This window comes from Mesoplodon bidens (genome assembly GCF_964165515.1).
Source record: "Mesoplodon bidens genome assembly, chromosome: 2".
Taxonomy (NCBI): domain Eukaryota; kingdom Metazoa; phylum Chordata; class Mammalia; order Artiodactyla; family Ziphiidae; genus Mesoplodon; species Mesoplodon bidens.
This window is the reverse complement of record NC_138177.1, coordinates 72,606,538-72,630,666: the sequence shown is the minus strand read 5'-3', so window position 1 is coordinate 72,630,666 and position 24,129 is coordinate 72,606,538. Positions and strand designations below refer to the sequence as shown.

The window sequence follows — 24,129 nt, the reverse complement described above, 5'->3', positions numbered from 1 at the left end:
AACTCTTTTGTTTTAAATGAACTGGATGGAGCAGCATGGAACTGACGGGAGGGGGGCGCGCCGGGGGCGCCCGGGGCATGCCGGGAGTTGTAGTTTCCCGCCCTCGGGGGGCGCGGGGACGAATTCCTTGACCCGAGGAAGATATGGATGTGCCTTCGGTCTTTACTCGCGGCTGGGAGGCGAAGCTGGGGGTGGGATGGAAGTCAAGGTCCCTCATTTTTCCAAGAGGCGGGCACCGGGAGAGGAGTCAGTGTACAGAAACGGAACATGTTGAAAAAAAGCTAATGGAATGTGCCCCCCTCCCAAGACGGGCTCCTTCCCGATCCGGGCAGGTCTTTGGTCCCTCTTTCTTATGGTAATGAGGTGGGGGCGAGAGGGCGGGGAGCGGTCCCGGCTGGGTCACTGCGGCTTTCTGTCGCTCGCTCTCGCTCTCTCTCTCGCTCTCGCTCTCCTCCCCTCTTCCCCCTCCCTGCCGCTCTCCCTCTCCGCTCTCCGCTCCCCGCTCCCCCCTCCCACTCTCCCAGAGTCGATCCCGGCTCTGGGCCGCGGGGAGAGGTTCTCCGCAGAGCAGACAAAGCCCGCAGCCGCGATGCGGGGAGAACACGGCTCTGCGCGCTGGGGGTGCCGGGATGGGGTGCCAGGTTGGAGGGTGGGACCCCTTGGCAAAAGACGGGGTCCCCTCATCTCCAAGCGGCAAGCCATCCCCCCTCGTCCCCTCCCGGTCCCCCAGTCTCGGAGATCTGAGAGGCACCGACTGGGAGGTGAGTTAGTTAACATCCTTCTGATCAGTAGAGGGGAGCTGGGAGGGCTGTGGAGAGATGAAGTGAGGAGGATGAAGGGGTGGAGGGAGAGGAGAGAAATGGGGGGACAGAGAGTGAGAAGGCAAGGGAAGTCTTAAAGGCATGATGTGACTTAGCAGTTGCGGGTGAGAGCCAGGAGATTTGGGTGAGACAGAAGGAGGAAAGAGAGACTGGATGGAATGGAAACCCAGACTTCTTCAGGCCTGGGCCATATATGTAGCCTGGGGGTGATCTGTTCTTTAGCCTTCACCATATCCCACCTCTCCCCCATTGAAAACCCATTAGTTCAGCTCCTTTGACTCTGGAAATTTGGTGAAAGTAAAAATCAGTTTTTAAGGCATGAATTGGACAGTTGGTCACTTTTAGGGGAGTTTGTGGAAGTTGGAGTGTAATGCAGTCTTTTCTCCCCTTACCCCATAGCTTCAACATTTCTTTTGTTACCGTTTTTATGCCTGGGTCTTTCCCAGTAGGAGAAGGGATGGCACTGCAGCTTGAGGGCTTGTGGTCAGACTTTTAAGAACTTCCCAAAAGAGTTTTATAGGAATGGGTGGGTGAGCTACAGTGGTAAGGTGTCCTTTTCTGGAGTGCCTTGGAAACCAAAAATCTGAACTAGTTTGAGGTAAAGTCCTGCTTGGAGGCAGGGGAACAGAGGAGATGACCTCATAGACCAGGCACTGTGGGCCGTGAGGGCTGAGCTGCAAGCCAGTTCCCTAAATTGATTCTTGGAGAGAGTAAATTTGCACACCAATGGGAGGGTGGGAGCCAGCGTGGAGGATCTCAGAAGGGGTTGGGAGTTGGCACACTGTGGGGCTCTTGCTTCTTTGCCTGGCAGAAGATCCAGGGAAGGGGAGCCACGACTGAGAAACCCCGGAAGCCCCCGGAATTGGAGAGGGGTGCCCTCTGGATTGAGGATTTAACATAAAGTTAACAACAAACCTTCTTGGATTGGGCGCTCCCGCCTCTAAGCAAGAGTGGGCGAGGAAGAATTGGAGAGACATGGCCCTGTGGGAGTGGCTGTTTCCTGCTCTTGTCCCCTCTCCTTCTGCCCCAGGAACCTGGATTGGGGGAACCAGGAGCTATGGGGAAAGCCTCCTACTCTGTGGACCAGGTGACTGTTTTTCGCATGAACAGAAATCGCAAACAGTTGCATAGGACTGATTGTGTGCCAGGCCTTTTTGTCACCAGCCGTCTGAGCCTTCCTGTCCCCTCTGAAATGAGATTCCCCCTAGACACTCACTCCTGAATTTGCCTGCTTCCACTTTCCTCCCCACTAAGCTAATTAAAGCAGGAGGTTAATGACCAAAGAAGCCTTGGGGGTTTGGCCAGGGAGGAAAACAAAGGACAGAAACAAGTGTGTGCGAGTGGGGAGGGGACAGCTGCTGAATGGGAAGGGACAGACTAAGGGGCAGGGTAGGGGAAGGGGCAGTCCCTGCTGGACCCCCGCTCACTGATCCAACAAGGACTAATCAACCCCCCTGGGTGTGTTCATGTACCATGAGTCCACCCTCAGGCTCTCACTGACTCCAGATATGCAAGGTGAGAGAGGCAAACGTGAACCTGGCACCTGGAGGGCAGGATGTGTGTATGAGCGCACTTAGGTCTGGGGCTTGGCTGTGCACATAGAGGCATGTGCCTGCAGATGGTGCAGGGTACGTCCACTCACAGGGGTGCCTGCCAGAGTGCCCAGGGGCAGCGGAGCCTGGAGATGGGCACCTTGAGGAGCCAGGTTCTCAGGAGGTTTTTTTCTTTTTTGGCTGCAGGATCTTAGTTCCCTGGCCAGGGGTTGAAACCATGCCCTTGGCAGTGAAAGCTCGAGTCCTAACCACTGGACTGCCAGGGAATTCCCTCGGGAGGGGTTTTGATGAGTCTTTCCCTCACTCCCAGAGGCTGGTGCCCTCCTTTGTTCAGGGGACTGCCGTCCTCCACCGACATTTGTGTTGGCCAAGCTGAGTTTCTGTCCAGGGGCCCTCCTTTTCCTCTCTCCCCCTGCCTGCCCATTCTAGAATTAGGCCCATGAGGGCTGAAGGCCTTACTTAAACAATTTTGCTTGGAAATAGGTAGCTATGCCCACCCCACCCCAGCCCTCACTCTGCCCATGACCAGAAAGGTGTGTAGGTGGCATATCTCTCCCCTTCAGGACCTTGGAGGACAGGACTGTGTGTCTCATCTTTGTCATTGTCTCCTACCCTGGTCCCCCAGTACCTAGCACACGGCCCTGCCCAGAGCAGAAGCTCAGTAAGGGTGTAGTGAGTGTAACTGCGCATTCCAAGCTTCATGATGTAAGAGGAAGGAGCAGACCTCTGGAGCCAAACATGCTGGGTGTTAGTTCTGCCCCTTGAGCAGTCAATTACTGCTGAGCCTCGATTTCCTCATCTCTCAAATGGAAATAATAAGCCAAGTTCCTAGCACAGTGCCTGGCTCATTTGAGGTGTTCAATCAATGTTAGTTTGGGGGCCCTGGTTGCTCTCCCCTGGCAATTGACTTTACCTAGACTGTGGTCTTCATTAATTACTTTTAATTCATTCATTCAGCTAACTACTTCTTACTGAGCTCTTAGGATGTGCCAGGCACTGGAGGAGATCCTGACCCACTGTGAGTCATTTGAAGATAGTTCTAGATCTAGACTTGCAGAAATAAGATCATCCCAAACAAACAGCAGATAAATCCAAAAATAATTCCTGTTGAGCACTGGAGTGCAGGTGAACTCTATATGTCTCTAGCACACACACAGCCTCAGGCCTGAGGAACAAAGGACCCTGTGGAGTCGTTGAGTTGGCTGTATGAGCGTGTGGGTCTATGTGCCAGTGTATCTGTGTGTGTGTGTGTGTGTGTGTACACAGGTCTGGCTGCAAGGCAGGAAAGGTGACCCAGTTGAGAGTGGGATGGCCCAGAACTCGAGTGGAGGCTGAAAGACAGGAGTGGGATGGGTGATGCAGACTGTGCTTATCTGTGTGTGGAGCTGTGTCCCTTTCCTTCTTCCAGCAAACCTGGGCACCTATTATTGCTGTCAAGTACCAAGGGATGGGGCACAAACCTAACACCTGCCCCTCCCCTGCCCTATTCTCAGAGCCCCCAGGGAGGGAGGCAGACACAGGAGGCTACCATCAAAGTTGCCCTAGCAAGCTGGCTGGCCCTTATAGAGGTTATCTCATCCATCTCCCTACTCCTCTCGGGATGCCTTCTCCATCTGTCTTAATCAGCTGAGCCTCCTCTCCTGTGCTTTATGGCGTTTATGTTTTCTTTTCTTAATACCCCTCCCTATGGGAACTCTACCTTGTGATCTAAACACCATTCGTCCTGCTGAGAGTGCAGCCAGTTTTCTCTCTGTTACTCGAATACACTCATCTCATTAATTTCTTTCCTTCTTTCTTCCTTGCTTCCTTCCCTCCTTCCCTCTTTTCTTTCTTTCTTCCTCTCTTTTTCTTTCTTTCTTTCTTCTTTCTTTCTTCCTCTCTTTCTTTCTTTCCGGCCACACCACACGGCTTGTACGATCTTAGTTCCCCGACCAGGGATTGAACCCAGGCCATTGGCAGTGAGGCAGTGAGAACCCAGAGTTAACCACTGGACCACCAGGGAATTCCCCTCAACTCATTAATTTCAATCAGTGAGAATGTATTGGGTAAAATTCTCCAGGACACACAAAAGAAGTAACAGACTTGATCTCTGCCCTCAGCAAGACACAGAAACTAGCCTACATAACCCAGAGAACATGGACAAACAGGATTAAATGTGAGGGCAAAACAGTCTTTGGTATTTGGAGGGCTACAGAGATTGGAGAAGAGAGGAGGTCTCTCTGGGTCCTTCCACTGTTGTGGGCCCAATCTCCAAGGGCTTTGGACCTGGACAGACAAACACCTCTCTGCTCCTCCCCTGGGACCACTCCAGCACTCCCCCTAGCAGGTCCCCTGCACTCTCTGATTTCCCTAGGGAGAGCAGCTCCGAGGGGCTGGGGCAGAACTAGGGTCCCCCAGGACAGCTGGCTGGCAGGGCCCCTCTGGGATTCAGGGCTGGACCCAGGTGTCCGGGAGGCAGGTGATACCAGAGCTGTGACAGTTGGTCCCCAGATTCCTCACCCAGTGGCGCCAGCTCTGGTTTCGGGCTGAGGCAAAGGAGGGGGAGGGGCACCTGGTGCCAGGCAGGGCTGGGTGTTCTTTTGGGGCAGGGAGAAGGAGGCAGTAAACATGCCCTTGCTAGGTTGTTGGGGAGGGATTTTTCCAGTGCCCTCTCTGTGCCAGGCACTGTATTGAATACTAACGGGATACTGAAGCATAAGACACAATCTGGCACAGATGAATTAATGGATATAAAAGACTGTATAGAATGTCATAGGTGGACTAGAAACTGAATGAATGAATGAATAGATTCGCCAGTTATCTAATGGCCTTGCTTTACTGAGAGGAAGATTGAGGCCCAGAGAACTCAGGTCCTATGACCCTCTTGTGCCTTCTGTTCCATCATGCTTCCTTTTTCAGGAAAGGGAAGAGGAAGTTAGAGAGAGAGGGGTGGGAAGAGGGACCTTCCAATTCCTGGGTTTCCTTATTTCCAGGCTCTCTTCTTGGTGTTTACAGACTTGATCTCATTTAATCCTCTTACAACTCTGTGAGGCTGGAATTGCCATCTCTGCTTAACATCAGGGACCTAAGGCTCAGAGAGGTTAAGTAACTTGCTCAGGTCACACAGCTGGTAAATGGACACTCCAGTGTTCAAAGCCAGATCTGTCTGACTCCAGAGCCTAGGACCCCAGAAGTGAACAGTGATACCCAGTGAGTAGTCTGGAGGCCGAGGAGAGAGTGATCACTGAAGTTGGACCAGGAGAGGCTTCCTGGATCTGGAGTCCCTGAAGGATGAGTGAGGTTCGTTCAAAGGGAAAGGACTGGAGATTGATGTCAGAGGTGCCCAGGAGGCTTGCTGGTTGGGAAAGTGGCCTGCTTGCCTGGATCCTGAGGAGCGCCAGGGACAGGTGGAGGAAAAGCACCTTTGAACTTTGGCCACGAGGTGGCGCTGCAGGCCAGCTACTGGGAGCTGCTCCAGCGTGACCTTGCACTCTAGGACCCAGAGGTTTCTTCCCTGCCAGTTAGGGATCCACGCCCAGTCCTGCCACCTCAAGTGTCATCTCAAGCTTCCACCTTTCCCTTTTCTGGAGGGGCATCCACCAAGTGGGAGACAAGGAGGCTACCAGTCTATTCCTGACTAAGGACAAAAACCCAGGTGGCCGTGACCTGGGCATCCCCATGGTCTGACCAGCTCCCCAGGTCATCCTGAGCCCCCTCCAGCTGCTTAAGACTGGTTCATGTCCAGTTGCCCCCCTGAGTCCCTGGCAGACACTGATGGGGCCAGGCTAACCAAACAGACATTTGAGTACAACCGACCTGGGTCTGAAGCAGAATAATAAAACCTACCTAATAAGGAGTTAAAAAGTTTTCATCCAATAAACACATATTGAACACTTGCTGTGTCAGGCACTGTTCCGGGCATTGGAGATACATCACTGAACATGACAAAGTCCTTACTCTTATGGACCTGATATTCTGTGGGGGAGGGGAGACAGAGTAAACAAGTAGATCGTGTAGTTTCTGGTAGTGGTAATCGCTGTGAGGAAAAACAAAGCAGGATTTGGGGGTAGAAAGGTGTGAGATGGTTAATTTAGAAAGAATGGTCATGTTGTGAGAATTTAACTGGACATACATAAACCACAGTGCCTGGCATTGAGTTAGCAATTGTTACCATTATTTTGTTCCCTTTGCTCCCGCCCTTCTCCATCCCCATGTTCCCCTTCCTCTGTCTCACATTCTCCCTGCCTTTTCCCAGTAGTCCCCCCAGGGAAAACAGGTGCTGGCTTAGAACAAGGAGTCCTGAGTTTTTAGTCCTGGCTCTGCCACAACTGTCCAAACTGGCTCTCCCCTCCCCCGCTTCTGGTAAATGACATCACCCTCCACCTGGTTGCTCAAGCCAGAAATCTGGAGCCATCTATCATCCCTGCCTTTTCCCTAACTTCCTCCCATCTAGTCCATCAACCAATTCTGTCAACTACACCTCAAAACGTTTCCCAAATCCATCAACTTCCCACCTCCACTGCTACTCTCCTGATCCAAGCCATCATCCTCCCCTGCCTGCAGTAGTCTCTAGCTGGTCTCTCTCCTGAATTCTTGTCTCCCCTGCCCCCTCCAATCCATTCTCCACATGGTGGCCAGAGAGATAATTTTTAAAAACCAAATATGATCATGAAACCCTCCTTCTTAAAACACTGTATTGGCTCCCCATTGTCATTAGATCCAAGACCAAAGTCCTTAGTGTGATTTAGAATATCCTTCACATTCTGGCCCTTGCCCAGCGGTCAGCTGATCCTGCCCTCCCTCTCACCCTCCACTCCAGCTACATGAGCCCTCTTTCAGGGCTTTGAGCACACCATGTTCTGCCCATCATCCAGCTTTGGCCTGTGCTGAACCATCTGCTGTTCCCTCACCCTTCACCTGGCTCATGCTGGTTCATCTTGTGGGACTCAAATTCCATGTCACTTTCCCTGGGAAATCTCTCCCGGTCATTTTTGGAGATCTCTTACCATTCATCACACTATATTGTAACTGTCCGTTTACATTTCTGTCTCCCCAAGTACCTGGGAGCCCCTTGAGGACAGGGACTGGCTCTAGTTCAGTGTGCCGGCACACAGTAGATGCTCAATGTTTGCTGCTTGGAAGCTGCGTGTGTGTGCTCATCCATACTTCCCTCTTAACAGCCTCTTCCCTTGACCCCCACACCCCACCAAATATTCAACTTCTCCCTCTGCTTTTCCACCATACCTCCCACACTCCACACCCAGCTGCATTTCTCCCCTCCCCTCCCAAGCCCCACACCTGGGCCCCCACAGCCATCCCTCATCTGATCTCCAGGGGGGTGCCGTTTGCATGATGCTTGGCATATACCTTCACTGGGTTGGAACCAGGAGTCCTCCTCTCGCCAATGCCTAGTCCGGGACTCATTCACAGCAGGAACTCCATAATGGTGCTAATTCACTGGTGTGACTTCTGACTGATGGCTCAGAAGGGATCTCTAAGCATGTAAACCCCTCCCCTCAGTCACTGCTGGTAAAAGGAGTCTTGGACCCAGTAGGCCCTTGAGAGTGCAAAGAAGTACACATAGATCACATGCTCCTGCCAGGTCCTCTCATCCCCTTACGCCTTTACAGGTGCTATTCTCTCTGCCTCCAACCCTCTCTCCCCCATCATCTTGTCTATCTCCCACTCATCCTTCAGAGCTGAGCTCAGGAGTCATGTCCTCTGAGAGGCCTTCCTGACCGTGCTGATGGACTTCAGTGCTTCTCCTGAGTCTGTCGTGGCACTGGTACCTACCCCTTTGGTGGTACTTAGCCCACAGTGCCGTCACAGCCAGTGTACATGTTCTGTATGCTACTCCAGACTTCAAGCTCCCCCAGGACAAGGGACATGTCTTGCCAAAGCCTAGCGGAGGGGGCACTCAATAAAAATTTATTAAGTGAATGATTAATTGAATGAGTAAGAGGAAGAAAATTACTGTGTGATACTGAATAAGTCACTCCCCATCTTTGGGCCTCAGTTTCCTCTTCTGTGAAGTAGGGACAGGAGAGGGTAGAACAGAGGTGTGCTTGCCCATGTTTAATAACAGGGGTGGGATGGGGGGAAGTCCTGGTTTGTGGCAGTTGTCAATTTCCAAGGTGTAAATTCTCTCACCATGGCTGATTTCAATGTGAACAATGGGTTCTTACCAGGAGGCATAGCTACCTTCAGCTCAGGACTACAGATGGGGTGGCTTGGGCCAGAGGGACTTCAAGGCACTTTCTCATTCCAACATCCTTGCACAAGGCCCCTTCTCCAGAGCCTGAGGGAGGTCAGGCTGTTTCCCAGTTGTACTTATACCCAGGCCGCCAATTATACCCTTATTGCCAGTTTTCTAGAGGCACATCCATGCCCATTCCAGGCGGGTAACTATACATGTCTTTCCCAGGCAGCCTTCCCAGACTACTCCAGGCCTGTTGGTTGGCCCAAGCCCTGACATCAGACCTGTGCAGAGGGATTACCTACCCTGCTCTCCCGGTGTTTCTGGGTCCCACCTTCCCACACTGATGGGCTCCCTTAGAGCAGAGGCTGAGTCCAGTCTCAGTTTTTATCTTGCTGGACCTCTGACCTCTGACCCTGCTGACCCCTCCTTCCTTCTCTATACCCTTTATTTCCTCCCCGGCTTTTCTCCTACCTCCCTAGGTGCTCCTTTTCGGTCTCCTTTGCCCGTCTCTCCTCCTGTTTCCACAGGGTCAGTGATTTCCAGGCCTGTAGTTTCCTCCACCTGGAACACACTTTCTTCTCCCTTTCTGCCCAGCTATTCAAGCGGGAGCCCGCAGAGTCCTCCGCACCTGGGCTACAGGTGGGCAGGTGGCCATTACCGGTGAGCTCTATGCAAATTACTTAATGTCTCTGAATTTGTTTTCCCCATCTATAAAATGAAGATAAGGGTAGCAATTACCTCATGGGATTGTTATGTGATTAGTGGCAAGTGGCATGTAAAGTACTGACATAGCGTCTAGTACACAGAAAGTGCTTAATAAATGTTGGTGATTATTATTCAGGACTTAACTTAGTCACCCCTTCCTCGGGGACCCTAAGCCTGGCCTACGTGCCTGGTTCTCTGCCCCCGCCAACCCTCTCATCCCGAGCTGCGCCTTTTGAGGCACTCATGACAGTTTAATTGCTTGTTCCACGAGGACAAGAGCTATTTGGGGCACACAGATGGTAAATATCTGTGAATGAATGAATGAACTAATGATGTGGATGACTGTCTCCCCTGGCAGGACACAGAGCCAGGGCCTTCTGCCACTCAGGACTAGCCTGGACACGCCCACCCTTAAGGAGGAGGTGGGGCTGGTACCCCCGGGCCAGCAGGTGGCGCCAGCGCCCGTCAGTCTCTGTCCGTGGCCACCTCCCTTGCCCTCGCTGGTTTTACAACCCCACTCTGACGGAATTTGAAATGGGCAGGAAAGGTGGGGTTCTGAGGCCCGCGGGGGCAGCCGGGGCTGAAGTTCACTCATCCTTCATGGGCAGACGTTTTTCCAGGAGGTGCCCAGACTAACTTGGCAGGGAAGGGAGTGGAGGCCGCTGGGGAAGAGGGCCCTGCTGAGGGGCTGTGGGCACAGATCCTGAAGTGGGGACAAGGTTGATGGTATCCTGGGGACATGAAATGAGAAGCGGTTCAATCAGTGAGTCAAAAGCTGAGATCTAGGAACCAGACACAGTGTGGGGGACAATGTGGTGAAATCAGTCAGTGAGAGAGGAAGAGGAGGTCCGGTTTCTATGACAATGGTAGTGTTTGTGGCAAGCTGGGGACTCCTGGGAGCCCAGGGCCTGTGAACAGTGATTCTCCACAGGAACGGGAAAGCTGCAGAGGGATTGTATGCTGGGGACCGGATGCCCTGTGGTTCCTTCTTGGTGCTCAGCACATGTTCTCCCAACCACAGCTCCTGAACCTGTGCTCTTTCAGATGCTGCGAGGGGCGCTGAGCCCTGACAAGAGGCAGGCCCTGTGCTCCTCACCGTACGTGCACATTTCACTTATTGCTCATAACGGCCCTCTGGCATTAGTGTTACCCCATTTTACAGAAGAGGAAATTGTCAGGCTGGCCAAGGGTGACAAAAGTAGGACATGAGTGGTAGAGCCAGGATTGGAACCCAGGCTAGTCTGACTCTAACCATTGTGTGAAGACCCAGAAAGCAGAAAAACAGGGGCATGGAAGTTAGAGTGTGGCTAAGACCCAGGAGGAGACAGGAAGGGGCCCCTCCATCTCCCCCAGCCTCCCTGCCTGCTCTGCCCTGTGTGAATCCAACCCTTACAGGGAGGGAGCATGGCAAAATGTACAGCCTGAGGTGGGCCAGAAACTGCATCCAGCCTGCCTCTCACTGTCCTCCAAGCCCAAGAAAGCAGGCCATAATTCTGGCCATGCAATTTCCCCTACCAATGGGGTAGTAGTGTGTGTGTGTGTGTGTGTGTGTGTGTGTGTGAGAGAGAGAGAGAGAGAGAGATCATCATGTTTGACCCCCTACTCTCCACTCCCAGCCCCTGCTAAAGCCTGGGAATTCCCAGCATCTTCCAGTCATTGTCAGGACAGTTTCATTCTTGTTTAGCCATGGGGCCCCCACAATTTCAGTATGAAAGGGGGTATCCCTGTCTCATCCCCTAATGACATGCAGGAAGGAACTGTAGCTCTTCACCCTCTCTTCTCCTGCAGCAGCAGGGATGGAGGTTGGAAGTGCCTTGGAAATCTTCCAGTCCAGTCCACTTGTTTTGCAGATGAGGAAACCGAGACCCATAGAAAGGAAGCAATTTCTCCAAGGTCACAGGGCGAATTAATGGAAGAGAGAACTAGATCCTCTGTCTTCTAAGTTCTGTGATCCCAGAAAGAACCTTCTTGAATTTGGCACTGGGTTCTTGGATCGGAGTCAGGCAGAGGAACAGAGGGAGGACAGCAGATTAAATGGGAAAACCTAACATAGTATATAGCCCGTGGAAAGAAGGTACACAGCTCATGCCCCGCCTGTCTACCATGTTACAACAGCAATGATAGTGGGGGGATCATCAGAAAGACTTATCACATATGTATGTTAGGGGGTAGAGGATCTTTGGTCAAAGTGGACTGCGTGATCTTTGGCAAATCACTTACCCTCTCTGAGCCCTAGTGATAATGTGGAGTACCCTACCTCCAGGGTTTTAGGGATGATGGATGGGATGGTGGGCAAGTTCTTATGAATTATGGGGTGACATGAATGTTCTTGGTTGTCAGGGAAGGCAAGTCATGTATAGTGGGACTGGAGACAGAGTTGCCCCGGAGTGCAGAGGTAGGGGATAAGCTGAGGTGCTTGACCCTTGATCCTTAGGAGAGCAAGGAAGCCACATGAACTTTTGACATGCTCACTACAGGCAGCAATTCTCTTCCCTGGGGGCAGGGGGAGGTGGGCAGCAGGTTCCTGCAGACCTTGGGGGTGCCCAGAGGCTGTGGGAAGCTGAGGACTAATTAGCTCTTGCTCCCTAATTGGACCTAATTGCCTGCTTGTGATCAGCAATTAGGAGGCTCCATCAATTAGCACAGGGAGGGTGATGGTTCAGCTGGGCCTGGTCAGGGCTCCCCTTCAGAAGGGGAGGGAGGCAGGCAGGTGGAACAGTGGTCCCATGGGGAAGTTGCCTCACTGCCCAGGCCCTTACCACCCAGCCCCTTCTGCCCCTGTGAGGGAAGGGCCGGGAGCTTTCAGGCCTCCCACCTGGACTGTGGCTTCTCTGACCTCGGTTTACCCACTCTCACCGGCTTTCTGACTTCTGTCTAGAGGAGATGGCATCTGGCTGGGCCTGGCTCCGCCACTGGCTCCTTTGCAACTTTGGGGTTGAGAGTGTGAGCTTCCAAGCCAGGTCTCTGGTGTTTGAATCCCACCTCCACCACTGATTGGTTGTGTGACCCTGGACCCACTGTGCTTTGTTTTCTCACCCGTAAAATGGAGCTGATAATAACAGTCCTTCCCATGCAGGGTCATAGTGAGGATCAGGTGAATCATGCACCTGCTCTATTTAGAACAGTGCCTGGCATCGTCAGCACTCAGCGTTAGCTGTTATTATAATCCCTACTCCAAACCTCAGCTTCTCCATCTGTTAAATGACAGACTGAAGTAGTGTTTACTGAAAAATGCCAGGGTCCCACCCTAGATGAATTATTGAATCAAAATACCCAAACTTTGGGTGCTGGCAGTTTTGAAAGCCCCCTCCCCCAAGCGATTTTGATGCCCAGTGAGGGTTGAGACCACAGGGTTCCCCCCAGCCATGACCCCTGAAAACCCTCGAATAAATCCCACCCCACTCTCACCCCCGTTCTGGACAGCGGCTCCCTGTCCTGTGCCACACAGGACCCCCTGCATGGCCCTGGAGCTTCTGCCATTTGGTTGAGAGCCATCTGTGTGGCCAGAAGCCGGTCTCTCCCCACTCACTTGGACAAAGTCCCCTTCCATAAAATGAGAATAATGACCTTGCCTAGCTCAACTCCCAGCGCTGTCCAGAGGTAATGTTTCAAGAGTGATAGGACCTGCTGTAAAGGTAGGCAATTATATTGTTCCTTCCCTCAGTAGACAGTTATTGACGGCCTAGTATATAACCCATCTCCTTTACACACAGTGATGACAGAGTTATAAGCTCCTGGAGAGATTGGTCCTGAACCATCAGACAAGTCAGGTTTTTGGGCCAGTCTCTTTTTTTAGCTCCCGCTGGGTATCAAATGAGCCAATGAATGGAAAGAACCTAGAACAGGCCCTGTCGCATAGCAAGCGCTCTGTAAACAGTAGCCGTTGTTACTACTGGTATTGGGACTATGCCCTGGGCTGGGTGTGGAGAGAGGCCTGGTTGCAGAGTGAGCACACGTAGAGCTCCGATACAGGGAGGCAGTGAGGGGCACGTGGGAGGAAGGCAGGGCTAGAATGAGGTGCTGAAGAGCGGGGTGTGTGGGCAAAGTACAGGGAGGAGTTGAGCTTCGGGAGTGCTGGCTCAGGAGGGAGGTCTGTTGAGATGCTCAGCTCACATGTGAACAGAGAAACTTCTCTGTCCCAGGCACTGTGCTGGGTGCTGGGAATACAGGGGAGGGCCAGACCCACCCAGCCTCTACCCTCAAGGAGTTCCCCTAATGTGGGAAGACAGAGGCGAACACAGACAGTGTCAATTTCGTGTGACAGGAGATGTTGAGGGCTTAGCGGGACACCTAACCCAGACTTAGTGGCACTTTTTAGCTGAACCTGGAGGGTGAGTAGGAGTTGGTCAGAGGGCAAAGCATGTGCCAAGTCCAGGAAGGTTAGCTTAGAAGAAACGAGAGAGATCCGGATTGCTGGAATCTAGAGGGCAAGCAGTGAGGCTGGAGATAACAAGCAGAGCCTGGGCCACGGAGGGCTTTACAGGCCAGCTCAAGGAATTTGGACTTTATCCCAAATATAGTTTAGGAAGTGCTGTTAGTTTGAAGTCTTGTGGAAACATGCTGAGGTTTACATTTTGGAAAGATGGCTGCGGTTTAGGGAGGAGAAAGGATCAGAGCAGAGGCAAAGGTGGAAGCAGGAAGACTGGCCGGGAGGCTCCTGCAGTTACTCAGGCGAGGGCTGTTGGTAATCAGAGCCACGGAGCTGGGGAGTTCCCTTGCGGTCCAGTGGTTAGGACTCCGTGCTCTCACTGCCGAAGGCCTGGGTTCGATCACTGGTTGGGGAGCTAAATCCCACAGGCCATGTGGTGTGGCCAAAAAACAAAACAAAACAAAACGAAAAGAACCACGGAGCTGGAGGCAGAATGGAGAGAGATTCTGGGTCCACAGAATGTGGGGGGTCACTGGCCATGGGAGACAGAGGGGGTGAGGCTGAGGAAGGAGGAATAGAGTGGGGCTGGGATGGTGTTGGGGAGACATGAAGAACTCCATCTGGGACATCCAAGGAGGGGTGGCAAGTGTGGAAGCTCGGGAATCACCCCTGACCTGGGAATCCTTGGAGGCCTCTTCCAAGAACTCTCTGGAGTGGAAGGGCCCCTCACCTATGGCCCAGTGCCAGGCTCCCCTTTCGCTGGCCTCTCCTGGACAGGCTGGGACTTCCTGGCCCAGAGACACCATGCTGGGGCAGGCCTGCCTGGATCCTCTCCAGCCCAAAGGGAGAGAGGTGCCCACGTGCCAGCTCCAGGACACATGTTTTGGAGAAAGAGCAGGGGAGGCAGTGAGTTCAGGGAGCTCCACTTCCTATCCCACCTCCCCGGGCCTCTGGCCTCCGTTGTGGCTCTGGGAACAGATTCTGAGGAGAAGGCCAGAAGGTGAGCTCTCTGGGCTTGGGCTACACAGGGCAGCAGGGTGCAGCGGCCACACTGTAGTTTCGGCAGTGGTTGTGTGAATGAATTCTCCTTCCTCCCTTCACTTGAGCATCTAAGTGTTTGGAAGCTGAATTCTCCCTGGCCTGAGGTGTTCCCAGTGGATGGATCACCGCAGGCTTGTCTGCCCCAGGCCCAGCGCTCATCTCCATTTCTAGGCCCCTCCTGCGGCGCCTCTCTGCCTTCTTCAGCATGCTCTTTGCCCTCCCTCGTTAAACGTGGTTTCTGTAGAATGTGATTTGAATTAACTCTTGGGAGAAAAATCACAGAAACCAGGAAAGGGGGGCCGTGGGGAGGGGGCAGTGAGTCATGTTTCCGTGTGTATTTTTCAAACTTTCCAGTGGGAGTTTGGAAAGCAACACTCTTTCGGTTGCCAGCTTGGACCTGGCTCTCCAAGGGTCCCTCGGTCTGTTTCTATAGGGCCGTGCCCTGGCCCACCCTTCAGGTCTGCTTTGTTTCCTGGGATCCCAACCCCTTCTCCCTCTGGGCTGGCTCATGCTGTGGACGGGCTCGGGGAAGTCCCTCCTGGTGTGGCTCTTCAGTCTCGCCTCTGTTGTCATTTCACAGTGGTGACCCTCCATCTACCTCCATTTCAGGGTGGACCCATGGGGCCTGCAGCCACTCTGGCCAACCCTTCAGCCCTCAAGAACCTCCATCAGCACCAGGGAGCCTGGGCTCCAAGAACCTCCTCTCTGCTGTGGCAGCTTCCTCTTTGTGTCCTTCCCTCCCATTTCTGCACCCCGATTTCCAGAGGGCCTCTGGCTGAGGGTGAGAACCCACTGACCCCCAGGGAGAAGCCCTGCAGAGCAAAGACCTCACCCTGAGGAGGTGGGTAAAGAAGAGAACCCCTCTTGTGTGCTGGGCCCTGAGCTGGGCCCTGGGCACATCTTCTGCCCTGGGAAGGGGTGTCAGGATGTCCATTTTGCATATGGAAACCGAGGCTCAGCCAGGGAAATGGATGGGGACCTTAAGGGTGGTGGGGAGGTCATCTCAATCCCTTCTTGCAGGCCCGGAGCCCTTTTACCCTCCCCCAAAGCTCCCATCTGCTGCTTCAGGGGTCCTAGCCTAGCTGTCCGTCTCCCCTGCCCCTCCCAGCTTCTGACTAATACTTCCTGGCGGCAGTTATATGTCCTGCCCCCACTGTGCCCATGCCAGCGACAGCCCACATCACATGGGCCACATCTGGCTCCATTTGAGCACACCCTCCCCTCCTTTGTCCCTCCCCCTCCTCTGCCCAGGCACCAGATCAGGAAGGACCCCTGAGAACCTCTCTTCTCTGGATCCATCAGCCCTCCTTGCCTGCCCTTTCACAACCTCTAAGGGAGTCACTCCTTCCCCTCCTTTCAGCCTCCTCATCCTCTCTTCCAGCCTCCACCCCCTGGACATCTTGACTCCATCCTTCAGCATCCCTTCCCTCACTGTATCCTGACTGCTTAGACCACCTCCTTCTCCAGCCCCCACTGAACAACAGATTGGGAAGGGGAATTTTGCAAGGTTCGAGACCCCAGAGCTGTCCTAGGGTAAGGGGAAGGCCGGTCAGCCCAGGGATTAAGTTGCCTCTAGCCCAGCCCTCTGTCCAGTTACCAGCGTGGGGCTGGGGCGGGGGGGGGGAACATTGGTAGAGGTGACTCCAAGGTATGTGTGCATGGAGGGATATAGCCGAGCCTGTGTGGAGCGGGTGGAGGGCTGAGGGGAACTGAATGGCTCACCCTCTCTAAGTTGTCTTTTGTGAGGGATGGGAGGAGCCTGGAAGGCCCTCTAGCTACTGGCTTCCCTCCTCCTTCCTCCCTGCTTAGCAACTGTTGCTGGGTAAATATTTGCCCCACCAGGATCAGCGGCTGGAGAGCTGGCGTCAGCCCGGGCAGCTGCCCCTCTCCTCAGTTCCTGGGCCTCCCCTCTGCCCATCTCTCCACTCCTCCTGGGCCACCTGACCTGGACTACAGATGTGATCTCCCCCACACTTACCTCAAAGCTCAGTTCTTCCTCCCTCACGGTAGACTTCTTCCCCAAACTTCTTCCTCTGCCCGCTCTTATCTCTCCCCCATCCCCACTTACCCTCTGTGCTCAGATCTCTCTGGTCCATCCTCCACCGCTTGTCCACTAAAGTGAGGCCCCACCTCTGAGCCAGACAAGTCCCTTGCCTCTACCCCACTACACCCCACTTGGAGCCCAGCCTGGCTATCGCATCTGGTACATCTCTGGCGTTCACTGAGCCCCAGGACCTAACTTCCTCTGCTCTAACAAAAAATATGCCCCCACCCCTAAACCTTATCTGAGCTCCCCGAAGCTCCAGGCAGAGGGAGGAGAGGGGATGCGGGATGTTTTGATGGACACCCTGTCCGTCCTCCATTCCCAGGCCAGGCAGCTCCGCTTCAGGAAGCCAGCGCCATTTTCACCTCCTCTGGGGGTGGCATGGAGGGAATCCTGGCCAAGAGGAAACAGATGCCCCCTTGGCCCCTCCCTGGGCAGCCTGAGAGCACATCAGCCTCAGCCCATGCATCCTGTCCCTCCCAGCCCCCTGCTGCCCACCCCTGCTCCAGTGGTTTCCCCATCACCTATCACTGTGATGAAGAGCCCCTCAGGGGTCGATGGCCAAAGTGAGGTGTGCTCTCAGGGTGCCCTGTGAGCTTTGGATTTACTGGGCAAAGAAGGCAAATGGGGTGCTACTCTGGGGCAGACCTGTGGGTGGCTTAGGGATAGTGGGAAGGGGAAATCTGGGAAGTTGGACCAAGGCAGGTCTAGAAATGAGTGGGGTTGGTCTGCACGATGTCCTAACTCCTCCCAGCTCTGAAGTTCTGGCTTCTAGGCAATGAATGATGAAGCACTGGCCCAAGGCAGTCCCTCCCCATCCCATGGGCCTCCCTCCAGGAGCTCCTGATCTTGGCAGAGATGCTGCCCATCCACCTGCCCCACCTGGCAGTCCCAGCCACTTCTCCAGAAAGTGCCCTTTGCTCCATCCACCCATCAGGAAATCTCTTGCAGATTAACCACCATTCTCCTTTCGAGAGTTCACTTTCCCAGTTGACCCCCCCTGGTGTGAGTGCCCGAGGTGGAGGGGGGTAGGGTGGGGGTGGGGGGTAGTCTTCAAAGCGGGCCCTGAGGAGCTTAGGAGAGGCAGGGGCTGGAGCCTCAGGGGGATTTATGGTGAAAGTAACAAAGGTGAAGCTCAGGGACCCTCAGTTGCAGGCCGGGGAGCCTTCCTGGCCTTTCCGGAACCCTCAGAGGAGTCTGCCCATGTTTGCACGTGGTCATATTTCTGTGTAAAATCTGTAAAAGATATTCTCATATTTTAAAAATAAAGCCTCCCCACAAAAATTGGATGAACACTTAGGGAGACCGATTGTCCGGTTTGCCAGGAATTGTCCCGGTTTGAGCACCACAAGTCCCTTGTCCTTTGTCTTAGGAAACTCCTCAGTGCTCTGCAAACAGGACAGGTGGCCCCAGTTTCAGGCCCCACATTTGTTAACGTTTGGTCCTTACGTGGATGAGGGGAGTGGGACAGGGAATCCTTTTCTACCTCACTTTCTGCAAGTGTACGGGTGTGCAGGGCTTGGGGACCCTTTTCTCCAGCCCCAGTCCTGGAGTTGTGGAGCTTCTGTTTGTTTCCTTGGCAACAGGGAGAGGAAACCCCCATTTAGGAGACCCGGGAGGCCCCAGCAACCACACACACACACAGATACACACAGACTCACAGGCAGCCACCCACACGCAGGCGCCTGCGTCAGCACCAGCCGTCAGCACTGCCCGCCTCCGGGCCGGGGCGGGGCGTGGAGGGAGGAACAACCCTGTCGGAGCCCGAGTCACACTACCGCCCTAACTGATCTGCCGCTCCACATGGCTCCACCCATGTCTCCGGTGCCCCTCCCCTTCTCACTCCTACCTCCCCTCCCCCACCCTCACCAGGTGGGGAGGGGCCATAGCTGGGGGTTGGAGAGGAGAGAGGAAAATGTCACTGCCGAATTCCTCTTTGCGCCCTAGTCTGGTGTGTACCGTGGCAGTATTGTGTATTGTGGTGTGTACTGTGACAGTTCTGGAAACCTGAGGCTCACAGGTGGGGCGGGTCTCTTGGCCCAGTTGGGAGGGGGATGGGGTTTGGAATGTTGGGCAGGACCTTCCCGGCGGACTCTCCCGATTTTGCTGTTGGATTGGTCTCCTCGGGGCCTGGGCTGAAGAGAGGTGGGATATAGTCAACCTGGAGGCAGACACCTGGGGTTTGGGGCCTGCTTCTGACACCTGTCTGCTGTGTGGCCTTGAGCAAAGCAGTTAACCTGCCCAAGCCTCAATCTTGGGGGTAATGGTGTTTGCTTTTTGCATCTCTAAGAGGTTGGCGAGGGTTACAGTAGTAATCTTAATTGTGAAAGGATCACACCTGGGAGACCTGCCCAGCCAGGTATGAGGTGTAAAGGGTTAGTTCTCTATCCATTATCCAGCAGCCCCTTCTGGCCAGGCTGGAGCCCTGAAGGAAAAGAACTGTGCTCTGGCTCAGCAGCCAGCACCCCTATGTCACAGTGACGTTGATGCCGGTCTCTTGAGGTGGATTAGCCCCTCAAATAGGTCCAGAGTGCCGTCCTGTCTCCTGTGATAGCATGCGATGGGGTCAGAGTGCTATTTCGGGGGTTCTGAGTGACCTTGGGCAAATCTTTCCTCTTCTGGCCTTAGAAGCCACTTGTAAAGAGAGGGGCTTATTCCCCAGAGCCCTGGGGGCCTCTTGGGAGAGGCACAAGGGATCACCAGGCAGGAGTCCCCAAATCTCCCTACTAGAGAGGCTCTGCCTCTGTCATTTAGTATCTTGGGCTTTTGGGGTGAGATTTCATTCGAATGAGGGGTTCTCTGTCTTTCCAAACAGCTGTCAAACACACGCTCCTTCTAAGGGCCTTCCTGGCTGAACTAAGCTAGGCTAATTGCCCTGAACCTGCATCATTCCATCTAGCTGAGTCTGGGTAGGAAGAAGGCAGTCTAGTCAGCTGGGCTACCTTAGGTCACTTAATCAACCTCTCGGAGTTTTGGGGTTTTGGTATATATTGATAAAATGCAGATAATAATACCTCCCTCATAAGGCTAAGGTGAAGATTAAGTGGGATCACCCACACACAGCCCCTAGCCCAGTGCCTGGTACATGGCAGCCACTTAAAGAACAGGCAAGTCCTTCCACCCTCAAGGTTATAATAATCACCTGTGTACAAGTGACTCAGCAGTTCAACAGGTGTTTAGTACGAGACCCTGTGATCAAAGGATGAATAAGACAGGGACCCTCCCTCAAGAACTCACTATAAAGGGATCCTCAAACTATGGCCTTGACTCTCCAAATCAGCCCCCACTCCCTAGACCCTCCGCCAAAGAGTTACTTCTTCCCACCCCTATGGGGGAGTATAACTGTCTCCCCAGTGGCCTAGGACCCATTCGAGTCCTCCTCTCTCTCACTCCTACCTGTCCAGGATTATAACCTGGTGGGTAAGCGCTTGGCTTTCAGAGTCAGGTCCACCTGTATTACAATCCCAGTTCTGCTACTTACCATATGATCTTAGATAAGTGGTTCTCAACTGGAGGTGATTTTGCCCCACAGGGGACATCGGCACTATCTGAAGACTTTTTTAAAAAAAAATTTATTTATTTGGCTGTGCCGGGTCTTAGTTGCGGCACGCGGGATCTTCGTTGCTGCCTGGAGGATCTTTAGTTGCGGCATGCGGGCTCTTAGTTGCAGCATGCAGGACCTAGTTCCTTGATCAGGGATCGAACCTGGGCCACCTGCATTGGAAGTGTGGAGTCTTAACCACTGTACCTCCAGGGAAGTCCCCCTCTCTCCTTCTTGACCCCAGGCTTATCAAGCAGCAAGAATCCTCTCTCGCAGGCCCCATCCCTGAACCAGGCGGCTGCCTCCATCTCCCCCTTCTCTGGTCCTGGTCCTGACTTTCCTCCCACACTTTCCTGCCTCACCTCTAGTGTCTCCCTGCTCAGCTCAGCTGTGCACCCTCCTCAGCTCTTTCCCGCTTCTGCACCTCTACACAGACTTCCTCCCTGCACCAGTCCACCCCTACTCCTCCCACACGTCCTGCCAAAGTGGCATAAGATAGTGAAGTCTTGGACCTGGCTGCCTTGTCCAAGTTCTGAGCTCGGCCTATTACTGTTTAGTTTTGGGAAAGTCAGCCTCAGCTCTGAAACAGGGAAATAATCTCCAGCCCATAAGGTGGTTTTGTGGAACAAAATTGAGAATGTATGTGAAAACATGCAACTATGAAGAGCGTCAAAGTGGAAGTTACCCGGTTTGTTGAGCATTATCCCACTTTATATTTTATTTTCATAGCACTTAACCACCTTCTAACAAACTATAATTTTGTCTTTTATTTATGGACCATCTCCCTCCACTAGGATGTCAGCTCCATGAGGGTAGGGATTTTTGTCTGTTTTATTCACTGCTGTCTCCCAGTGTCTAACTCAGTGCTTGGCACACAGTAGGTGTTCAATAAATGTTTGTTGGATGAGTGAATTCACTATCTATGTATAAGGCACTTCTGTAAAGCCCGAAATCTACCTCCTCCAAGGAGCCTCCCTTTAAATACATGTTACTTAATCATTGCAGCATCCCCATGCTGCAATGGGGAAACTGAGGCTGAAAGAAAAGAAATAACTTGCCCAAAGTCAGTCACCTGAAAAAGTGGCAGGACCAGATGCATTTGTTCATTTAAGAAACACTGAACACCTCCTGTATGCCAGGCTCTGGGCCAAATGTTGGGGACACAGATGGCCAGGATTTGGTCCCTCCTGTCCCTCACAGCACTTTTGGGAGGCAGGGTCAGAGGAAGGCCCAGGATGCTATGGGAACAGAGGCGGGTCCCCCTCCAAGGTCATTGGTCTTCAAGACAAGTGCCCCTCCACTGCCCAAACCACCCCTTGGACTCAACAACTATATTCTGATATCACTTATTAATGTTCCAGCTCCCAGCTTCCGGGATCCATTTGGAAATCATTATCCAGTTAAGGGTTCTATGCTGCTCTTTAACCACTTGTGCTTGGTTTTGCCTTTCCCTCTGTTTTCCCTACAAGTGGGCAACTCCCTTGAGAGCAAACATAGTAGCTCAACCCCCATGTCTTTGGTAGCCACACTACCCACGTTACAGATGAGGGAACTGAGGCCCAGAGAATTCAGTAGCAGACCTGTCATCACATAGCAAGTGGGAGATAAGAAAGATTGGAACCTGGTCTCCACCCAGTCACAACTCCCCCCAGCCCTCACCCCCAGCAGGCTCCGCTCATCTGGACCTGGCCTTCCCTGCTTTCTCCTGCTTCTTCTGGGACTGGTGATCTACACCTGGCAGCAAGAGAGCCGATGATGACATTTGGGATTCAGAGTTAGGATTGAATATTCAAGATAAAGTCCCTTCGAAGTTCATGTTTAGGATTGAGGCCATTGTGGTGGTGGTAAGGTGGGGGGACCCTTTGGAAAGGACCTAGAGTGAAATTTGGGGTGAGTTCCCCCCCTTCTTTCTCCTGCCTCTTTTCTCCAAAGATGGGGAGGTCTGAGCTAGGAAGGGTTAAGTGTGGATTTGCTTCCCCAGCCAGGAGGGGAAGCCAGGCCAGGCAGGGACTGGGGGGGCGGGGGGGGGTGGGGGGACGCTCAGTGGAGTGGGGGCTAAGGCAGTGGGAACAGCCAGTGTCCCGCACGTTTCATTGGCACACCCACCCTGCCTCTGCTTTTGGTTTGGAGAGTACAAGAGGGAGAAACAGAACAAGGCTTTTTATTTTGTCTGGGAAGCTGAAGGTGAGTGCCATGCCGTGGGGGAGAGGGCTGCAAGGAGGGGAAGCCATATCCTGAGTCCCTCAACTGGGTGCATCCTGTATACTCACCACACTGCCAGTCACCCCCCTAGAGATGGGAACCTAAGCATCCCCTTCCCGGTTCCTCTCCCTGAATACTCAAGAGTCCCTGCCTTAATCCCGCTCCAGCCCCTTGTCCCTCTGAAGCCAGCTCCAGAACCCAGAACAGAGGACCTGTCCAGCTCTGCTTCTCTTGCGCATCCTGATATCCTGGAGCTGTAGGAGTCAGCAACATAATTTAATTTCCCCCGTTGCTCATCAGAGAATAAGCTGTGGAGGCCACAGGGGAAGGGCAGGAAAGCACATGGGTTCTGGAGCCTCAGCCACTGCCACCTCTTAGGATGAGATGGTTGGTGGGGCCAGGGCCAGGATAAGGGAGGGGAGTAGAAGGCTGATTAGTAGAAGTCTTTGATGAGTCCTGAGGATGGAAGCTCCAGAGCCTGGGGTGGGGAAGCCTGGGGACTTGGGTGATCCTGTTTTGTGAGAAGGCCTGGCCCCTCCCCAGAGCCAGTGGCAAAGCAGACCTGGCCAGAGAGGAATGTAGAGATAAGTGCAGTGCTGTCCCTGCAGCCAGCAAGGTTGTGGGAGTCTTTGCTGTCCCTACCTCCCACCATCCCTTCTCTGGCTGAAACCAGGATAGAGACCCAACATTGGCTGTCCAGCCCCCAGCCCTGCTCCCCCTTTCAGGCCCCTCTGGGAACCACAAAAATCTGGGACCTGGTGTCCTGGCAATGTGATGAATGCATGCACAGCTCTGGTATCTGTTTTAAATTATCCATTAAAATAAGTACAGTCCTGGAAAAAAAAATAAGTACAGTCCTAGAGTTGGTGGGGTGGGGTGAGGAGTAGAAAGGGACTGAAGTGGGAGGAACCTAAGGCAGGCTCTTTTTCCAATTGCTTGAATCCAAAGGAAAGGGGCAGGAGATGGGCAGTGCCTGGGTCCAATTCTTGGCCTTCTCTGGGGCCTGTGGCTTGTTCCTTGGGTCTAAGACCCAATGGTTGGTTTTGAAGGCAGATTAAATTGGGGCAGAAGATAGGAAAAGAGCGACTCCAAACTCCTGGTCCCCACCCGAAGTTTGAGGGTGTAAAAGGAACTCAGGATCGAGAACTTTGCTGCAGCCCTCCCTCCAACCACCCCAGGGAACCCAGGCATTCTTCCCCACCCCACCCTGGCATCCTGAGATGCAGCTTTGAATGGACTGCCCACATTGGGGGGGGGCGGGGTAGGGGTGACTCACTATCACTATGGGGAGGAAAGGGGGAGCCAGTGGTGGAAGAAGAGTGAGTCACCCTGATGGGCACCAGCCTTAGCCCTCCCCCTACTTTCCTGGATCTTCCTGCCTGGCACCCTCCCTTGCTTTACACCCACTTTCCCTCTCTCCCCCGCCCTTTGCCCACCCACCCTCACCCCTTGGCTCTGCCCTCTATCCCCAAGGCCTGAGGGAGTTGGGGCAAACTTGTAGCTTGGAGCGCTGAGCAGGCAGGGACCTAGACGCGAGCTTCTGCTAAGCCTCGGGCACGCGGGGGTGCGCGAGAGAGGGTAGAGACCTACTCCGCCACCACCGCCGGGTGGTCCTCTCCCCTCCTCACCCCTCCCGCCCCCCCAACCCCCCCAACCCCCCGTGGGTATGCGACGG

General features: G+C 53.6%; 1 long non-coding RNA gene across 1 annotated transcript; it reads left to right on the top strand.

Moving 5' to 3' along the window:
- Nucleotides 1-15,040: 15,040 nt before the first annotated feature.
- LOC308611764 lies at nt 15,041-17,401 on the top strand. Its single transcript, XR_014015024.1, has 3 exons — nt 15,041-15,125; nt 15,277-15,508; nt 16,049-17,401. It is a non-coding gene; the product is annotated as an uncharacterized lncRNA (long non-coding RNA).
- The last annotated feature ends 6,728 nt before the right edge of the window (nt 17,402-24,129 follow it).